An 8,472-nucleotide genomic window follows, 5' to 3' on the forward strand; every position below is an offset into this window, starting at 1 on the left:
AGAGAGAGCGAACGCGCGAGTGGTAGGGGGAGATTACAGCGTGTGTTTAACATCTGTTATGGGGGCCTGTAAATGTTTTAATTGTTGAATCATTAAACTATAGGCTCTCTCCTGGTCGCCGACGCGCTGTCGTCATTTCTGTTCTCTCTCGCGCGCCTCGCTCTTTTCTGACCACCAGCGTTTTTATGAATTCCATTGGCTGGTGCTCGCAAGGCACGCTCGGCCTGCTTACTGCTCTTTTGTAAGTCTGCTGCTGCTGCTGCCGTTCTTTTTTCGTTTGCTGCTGAAATGAATTTTTTCCTTCGTTTTATTTTTATCTGAGAAATATCAGCGCGCAGAATGCTGTTGCCCAAGGAACAAAAAAGAAAAAAATGTATACACACACATTGAGCTGAGGTATAATGCTGCTGCCGTGCCGTGTGTTGTAAAATGTTGTGTGTGTAGGTTACCAATAGGCACTTAAAACGAACAGGAGAGAGAGAGAGAGAGAGCAGAACAATGGGCACGATAAAAAAGTTCAATTTCCATGCATAAACCAATTCGTATCACAGCCAGTTCCTTTCATTCGGCGCGCCGAGTACACGAGTAAAATGCTAATAATTTCCGAAACCGGCCCGCCGGCAGTGCCATGTGTGTATTAATTCATGACGAAACGACACAATAATCTGCTGGATAATTTCGGGAAATAATGTTACGAATGGATGTCATTTCGAAACAATTTATTTTTAATTAGTTTGATAAGTTGCAGCAGCACAGCGCGCGGCATGCACACACACAGCTCACAGAGTGTGGAATAATAAATTTGAAATAAGCTATTACTTGGCGCGGCACTCACTCGCTCGCTCGAAATGACTGTGCATATTATAATGGATGATGGTTATTAGTGGCTGTTAATACAAAACCGCTTGCCTGCCCGCTTGACTATACATAATGTGGCCAAAGGCCTACTGCTGTAATTTTGTTTTTTCACCAGGCCGGGCACAAAGAGCCATAGCCAGCCAGCCAGCCAGAGAGCGCGGATACACACATAAACGTGCTTTTGTGCGCTGTTCGCGTTCTCGCCTGCTTTTTGTACGCGCGCACACACACACAACACATGCAGTCCTTGGCCGCTGAAATATAATTTGAGTGCTTTTATTATTGTTATTATTTACGAAACAATACCGGTCGCTAGGATGGATGGATGGATGGGTGGCTATATGGTGCGGTTGATGATTGTTTTACATCAGAGCAGAGTTGTTTGATTAGAGCAGTACATAAAACGATATGTTGTAGTAATTCAGTGCACAGCTTGTTAAGTATTGATTTGTCTCACCTCACTCTCTCGCGAACGAGCCGACAGCAGCGGCACACACAGTATTTACTCTGCATTATACAGGCAGACAGCATCGCGTGCAAATGATAAGCCCCAGTGCCGCGCTGCACGGCCGCGCGCTGTATTACACTCACACGCGGCATTTATGTATTTATGTACGTGAGAGACGACGACGACTCGCTTCGTTTGTTGTGTATCTGTATGTATAAAAAAGTTCTGTGTTCGTGCGGTTGTTTTTAAAATGCTGTAAATATTTCATAAACGGACCCAAATCGGAGCAGCGTGCACGTTTTTGCGGCGCTTTATCAAAGCACTATCGCACCCTATCCGCCGTGTGTATGTGCACTCGAAAGTGTATCATTTTTTTCTGTTAATTTGCAAGTAATGAATGGTGCGATAACGATCGTCAAAGCAAATCTTCGCGAAACACGCGTACTGACGTTGATATAAATGTAATTTGCACAGCATTGATTAATTCATTCATCGGGCAAGTTAAGCTGTTCGTGTTCGAGCAGCCGCGGTAATCGAAATTGATAAAATTGGTATTAATAGGAGCACCGTTGAGCTGACTTAAAGTCCACAATTGATTATCAGAATCTTCCTGTATACATACGCGGAATGTTCTGTTTGTGTTGTAATTAGACCCGTTGTTAAGAAATAGAATAGGCATATATTTAATCTGACCAATATCCATTCAGTCAAAGTGAAGTAATTGGTTTAAGGTTGTAATCTTTTTTAGTGTGTAATCGTAAATATACCGTAAAAGTATGACACCGCGCTGTCCTGGTGTTTCATTATTGCGTTGTTTGGAATTTTTTTTGTTTAGAAATAGGGTTTTTGTCGTGCGCATGTTTTTCTTGTTTCTGTCTAAACCCTCACAAAACTGAAGTGTAGGTGAACAAATAAAAATAAGTAACGATGCAGGTTATTTTTCCCATCAATTTGTCACGTAATTTTGAAACATTATTTTTACAACCAAGGTTTACTAAAACTTGAAATGCCTGCCAAGGAAAATTACACACATGGGACTTATTCTGTCAACATTTATCTATTTTTTCCTCTTCAAAGTGCGAGCATTAACCAATGACAAAGAAGCCGCCGCCAAGGCCGAAGCATAGAAATAGATTTTCAATATATATTATGTATCGATTAGACCCCTACTATGTATGTCAAGTTAACAAAGGGTTTGTGTAAGAAGAGATTAAGCAGCTTTTAGGATGTTTTTCCAACCCTGAGTGGTCCACCACACGCTGAGGAGGTTATAGTCACAAAAGACTTTTGGCTTCACTTGCACCTGTTGAAAAATATCTCGTTTCTAATGTCAAATTTTATAAGGATGAAATCCTAAAACATGCTGGACACAATACGCGTCGAAGACCCACAGCAGATGAAAAGCTATTGAAAAGGGTTTGTGTTGTTCCTTTTTCCTTTGACACCGCAGGGAGATCTATTTAGTGAAAAAGCTGGTCACGAGTCAGTCCATACAAAATGTTAAGCTACACTGGAGAATTCTCCGCAGAGCAGGTTGAATCGCGTGCCGCACACATACCTGCGGGGAATAGGGGAATTTGTTGAAGGTAACAAAGGGGAATATTCCTGATTTTCTCCTGCAAGTTTACAATGGAAAGGTTGTCTCACTCTGTTTAAAATGTCAACTTAAGAGTGGATCATAAAATGGTTTTTTAAACATCACAAGAGACATTATTTGCTTGAATGCGCGCGGAAACTTAACAAGAGGAGGATATTGTCCGTCATTGTTCCATTATACGCGCGCACACACATGTGTAGAACGCAGCTGAGTATAGGGTCAGCAGGCAGCAGACAAAGCGGAAATTATGAAAGGGAATGACTTGGAGGGACAGGTCACGCTTTAAACGGCAGTCATGCCTGTTTTAAATTCAATGAGCAATATTTTCCGCGGCAGCAGGCCCCTGTTAACTCGCTGCAGACAAAACGAACGTGCTGGCTGCCCGGCCGTATCAATTTTCCTGCTTGAGCTGTGAATGCTTTCCTGCCAGCTGCAAACACCCCGTCAAGAAGCGCGCACTACATTAAATTCGGAATGCGGGCGCTTATTAAGCGGGCTCGGTGAGTGCTGCGTGTATTTTGATAACAATTTCGCGTCCTTTCCGCATCTGATGAGGGGATTAAGCGTTTAACTCTACGCGGCGATTGTTTTGCACGTGTTTTGTGCCGGCGGCAGCATGTGTGTGTGCGTGCGGCATTAAATTCTCACCGATGCATGTGCAGATAGATCAGACGGATTGATAGGGGTGGGTGGCTGCCGGGGTGAGCAGGGGGAGATTTTGATATTATTGTGTGTTGTGTGTGTGTGTGTGTGTGTGTGTGTGTGTGTGTGTGTGTGTGTGTGTGTGTGCACATAAGGGGGATTATTATTATGATTACGCCGCGCCGTCGCCGCCGCGCCGCTCTCCCTTTTACCGTATTAACGAGGGAAAAAATCAGCTCCAGATTCATCGTCGTTCGCGAAGTGTGTATGTGTGGAAGCCCTGAACAAACGGGCCGTCATTGTGTGCCCTCGAGTGCAGCTGCCGCTCGCCTTATATTGACTACTACTTATGAATTTAGAGCCTGTTTGTGTCACAGCCCTGCGCTTTTTGTGCGCGTAAAAACGCCGAGAGGACGAGAGGAAATTTATTAGCATACCAAACACGAAAATGCAACGAGTTTGGTTTATTTTTTGTGTGTGAAGGGGATTTGATTCAAAGACCATTTTCTCGTCCAATTAGTCGTCACGCTGAGAAGGAGAGGGATATTTTTGATCGCGTGATTGCAGGGTTGTGAACCGTGGAATCTTTTCTCGACATATAAAAAAAGGAAACTTGTATTTAATTTGAATATTGTTATCTTGAGAGCAAAAGGGGGATTATTAAAATTTAAAAAAACGAGGAAGAAAAAGAAATTCCTTTGACAAAAAGAGAGTTTAATCTCGATGACACAGAGCCTGCTAAATCAAATTTCCTTCGCTTTGAAGTCGATAAATTGAACGGATGATTATCAGCCGCGGTGTTTATTATCGCCTTTTTGCCGAGGCGGTCTACAATTTACAACCCAAGCCGCAGCTATTTTCCTTTTCACCAGCATAAATTATCTGAGGAGCTTTTAGTCGTGCTTAATTTGAGCCAATCATATTTTGGGCGCGATAAATGGGGGATCGTGCGCATATCATTTGGCCCGAGTGGCGGCTGCTGCTCTGCTGCTGCGCGTCGTTTCCAGTTGATAATTATGAAAACGCGTTTGCACGCAAGCAATCTCCCTTGGCGCGCAGGATAGAGCGAGAGAGAGAGAGAGAGAGAGACCAGGGCAGGGATTAGATGGGAAAAACTGCCGCTTTGTTTGAAAACAAATGAGAGAAGAGAGAGGGAGGCTTTTTGCTGTTGGTATAGAGCAGGGCTCAGAGCGAGGGGTAAACCAATCTTCTTGATAAGGGAGAAGCGGTTTTGTAGCTGATGACCCAAAAATGCTTTTCAATGCTCGCTCGCTCTCACTTGCCGGCGGGGGGAGAGCTAACGGAAGGCAGGCTGCAGGCTGGCGAGCGAGCACTATAACAAAAAAGGTACTTTAGTGGCAGACTCTTGTATTATACGCTAGTTGTGTGTGTATAGTTTCGGGTGAGAAGGGGGGTGATAACCTGAGGAGGAATTTATCACGCATGAATTTCCAAAGCCTCTCCCCGCGCGCCGCGAGAAGCAAGCTGAGCATCAAGAAACTCTAGCAGCAGCAGGGGCGAGCATTTAAAACATCTGCCTTTAATATTATGTCAGCGAGGCGGGAGATTAAGAGCGTGCACGGCGCTGCTGCTGTAAGAAAGAAGGAGACTGTGTGTGTATGTGTGCTTTGGTACTTGGGTGTGAATGGGGAGAAGAGGCAGGCAGGCAGCGCGAGAGAGAAGATCAAACAGGATGTGGTGGTTGAGAGCAAGCAAAACTACTACTGCCGCCGCGCTCTGCGCTAAATGAAACTTCTTCAACAATATTTGGTTAAGTGACGTCATTTGCAAATAAAAACACCCGCCGCCGCCGAGGCAGCCAGCACCGTGTACACACATGGCCCTGCTTTTAATTACACAATATAAGCCAAGACGCGCGGCCTGGTGGGTGGCTGCCTCGCCTGCGCCCTGCCTGCCACTGTGTATGCAACGTGCACAACAGTTGGGTCGCCGTGCGTATCCATTACACGCAAGTCGAGGGGTGCGTTTCTTAAACTTGCGCTCGGGCGGGTGGTTGGGTGGCTTGGCGAGTGTGTGTGTGTGTGCACGCCGCGCTGCCGAGCAGGAAGTCTTAATTAAACAAATTTGCTGCTCCCCCAACCGACACTCGGCGCCGCGCAAAAGCTCCTTTCGTTTTCGCCAAAACGCCGCCCAACGAGTGAGCGGCACGGCCCGGAAAATTGATTTTCGGCGTGTCGCCAGAATTGTCACTGCTTGAAACGCACGCTCGTCCGACGCGAGGAAAGATGTTAATTTGTGTGATTACTTTTCGCAATTAATTAACTCTAGATAGCTTTGCTGAAAATTATTATTAGCAAAAAAAAGCTGTGATCAAACTCCATTATTTTAATGGATGCGGTTTTTACACATGCAAGAAAATATTATTTTCATGTTTCCTCCAAAAGAGATACGTAAACATATCAAAGTTCCATCAAGTTTACAGCACAGTTTGTCCTTTATTTATTTATTTATTTTGAAGGCAATCTCAAGAGCTTAAGTTTTACTGTTCTGACTTGTTTATGGTGTCGAACGAGTTTATATAGCGTTTTACGCTAGCTGGCAATTTAGACAGTCTTAAGTGGTTGATAAGACTTTTAATCGCTTCGAATTTTTACGATTCAGGAAGGCCTATTTATGTCGACAGTTAAAAGAAACGCGCAGAATTTCCATAACGAAAGTTTCCCCTGAAAAATTTGAAAATTATTAACAAAGCATCATCTGTTTCGTCTTTTATCGATTTGTCAGCACTTAATTTTCATAATTACCTGGAAACCATTCTCTGGGAGTCTAAAGTAAGATAAAAATCGGGATTTATAATCGCGCGTGCATTTCCTCATATTATGGTCGCGGTCGCGAGCTCCCCGCGGTTCTCGCGTCGTTTTAGCCCCCCGCGGCTTAATAAATTGCAAAGTTAGTCGCGAATTAATTCATTTGCAGCGGCGTGCACGCCGATTTTTCACACCTGAACGCACACATACACGCCACAGTCTATGGCCACGGAGATGCATTCACTCTCGTCAATAGCCATTTGGAAATAAAATACATGAGGCGGACTGCGTGTACGAGAGAGAAAGAGAGGATCAAAAATGCTAATTCCTAGAGGTTGCGCCGCAGCTCTCGCCCTTTTGATCCGCTCCCACACGCAGCTAGATTCTCCTCGACGTGTAAATGAAATTAGGAGAGTCAGTCGTCGGTAATTGTGAGCGGAGATGTGGCCACGGTATGTACAGACTAGAGTGACCATAGGTCGGTAGACCGCTGAGGTAAACTGACGTAACTACGTGTGTTTTGCGCTTGGCTCACGTTCACATACACACACACACACACACACACATACGCCGGCCAGCCATCCATACAGTCAGGGAAGGCAACCCTCTCATATTCCGCATACACCACACAGGTATGCAGCGAAAATAAGAAGAAATCGATTTTAATAATTAAATACTGGCAGCGGCGGAATATGTCTCGCAAGCTCCGCTCTCAGCTCCTTTTTAGACACAAAGAGAGTCTCTTTTCTACTTCTTTACTCTACAGGGGGGCTCCACCTTCTACTTTACTTCTTCTCTCCTCGCTGCTTCTTCTCATATCTTTTTTTACCCTCGTCTCTTTATATTTTTATGCCCTGAGGGACTGCATGCATGCATGGAGTCACTGGATCATTAGAAAAAAGGAGACTACATGGTGTTTACAACTCCACGTGGAGTGCGACGCGCGGCCGTCTGCTGAGCGGGCCAATCGCAGCGCGGCGCCGGTACCGCCCCTCATCTTGATGGCTCCAGTTCATGCCCATGGGGAAATAATTCCTTCCTTTACCCAAGCAAGCTCTGTCATGGTGGATATGGAGGGTTGAGCAGCCACTGGGGGCATAAGAAGAAGAAGAAGAAGAGATCCTCAGATATTTTCCCTCGCCAATCGATAAAAAAGATGTGGCAGCAGCGGCACAAGCACAAAATATACTACGTATAAATATCTTGTGTAATCATCGCTTTAATATCAATTTGGGAGCAAACCACTGAAACGGGCCGCGCGGGGGTGGCTCTCCCGCCTCCAATGTGGGGTCCAGATTCGTGTTCCTCCGCGGATTTACTTCTTTCAAAGCTTGGGGGAATATTTCTCTTCACAAATGACATAAAAAATATCATTTCTCTAGATTTTTATGTCCAAATAACGTAGCCTCACGAAAGGAGCCTTGGTGAAAATATCAAGCATCTGTGCAACGTTCACTCTGAAACTGGATTATTAAAATGCTAAAGAGCATGGGTAGAATTGCGAACTGCGGGAGAGGGAGCTGTGACGAACAACAAATGATGCGCGGTGACGCTTTGTCGCTGCTGCTTCTTTGGGAGTGCTTTTCACTAATAACACCAAATAATAATCTGTCTATGCGCCTGCAGCTCTGAACTTTCAATTCCTTTGAATGAGAGACGGGACGGACAAACAGGACCCTCGTTCGTTATAGTTAGCCAACAGAGCCTGTGTGCGCAGAGAACGCAATTTCGGTGTAAATATTTTTTTCCCTCCAGCTCCGGCCTCTCTCATCAGGCGGCGTAAAAGCAGGAAACGTGTGTTTTGTTCGGCGCGCAAGGGACTGCTGGTGCTGCTGGAGGCTGGCGCGCTGGCTGCTACAAAAAGCGATTCGAGAAATGTATGGTCAAGGTTGCCGGGAGAATTAAAGCGTCGGCCTTCGCATCACGAACCGAAAATTTCCATATTACTCGCAAACAACAGCAACAACACGGGGCAGCCAGCGGTTAGTTAGAGCTGTCGGTCGGTTGGCCTGGCTGCTGGCCGCTCGTTCGGCCAGCTTCTGCCTGCCAGAGTGAGTGAAAGAAACAACACCCTAATTTGCGCCAGTGCCAGAACGCCTATTTACCCAGAAATCTGTTTACAAAGGCTCGTTGTAAAACCGTGAAATTTTTTCCCATGC

The sequence above is a fragment of the Cloeon dipterum genome, chromosome 2, assembly GCF_949628265.1.
Source record: "Cloeon dipterum chromosome 2, ieCloDipt1.1, whole genome shotgun sequence".
Classification (NCBI taxonomy): domain Eukaryota; kingdom Metazoa; phylum Arthropoda; class Insecta; order Ephemeroptera; family Baetidae; genus Cloeon; species Cloeon dipterum.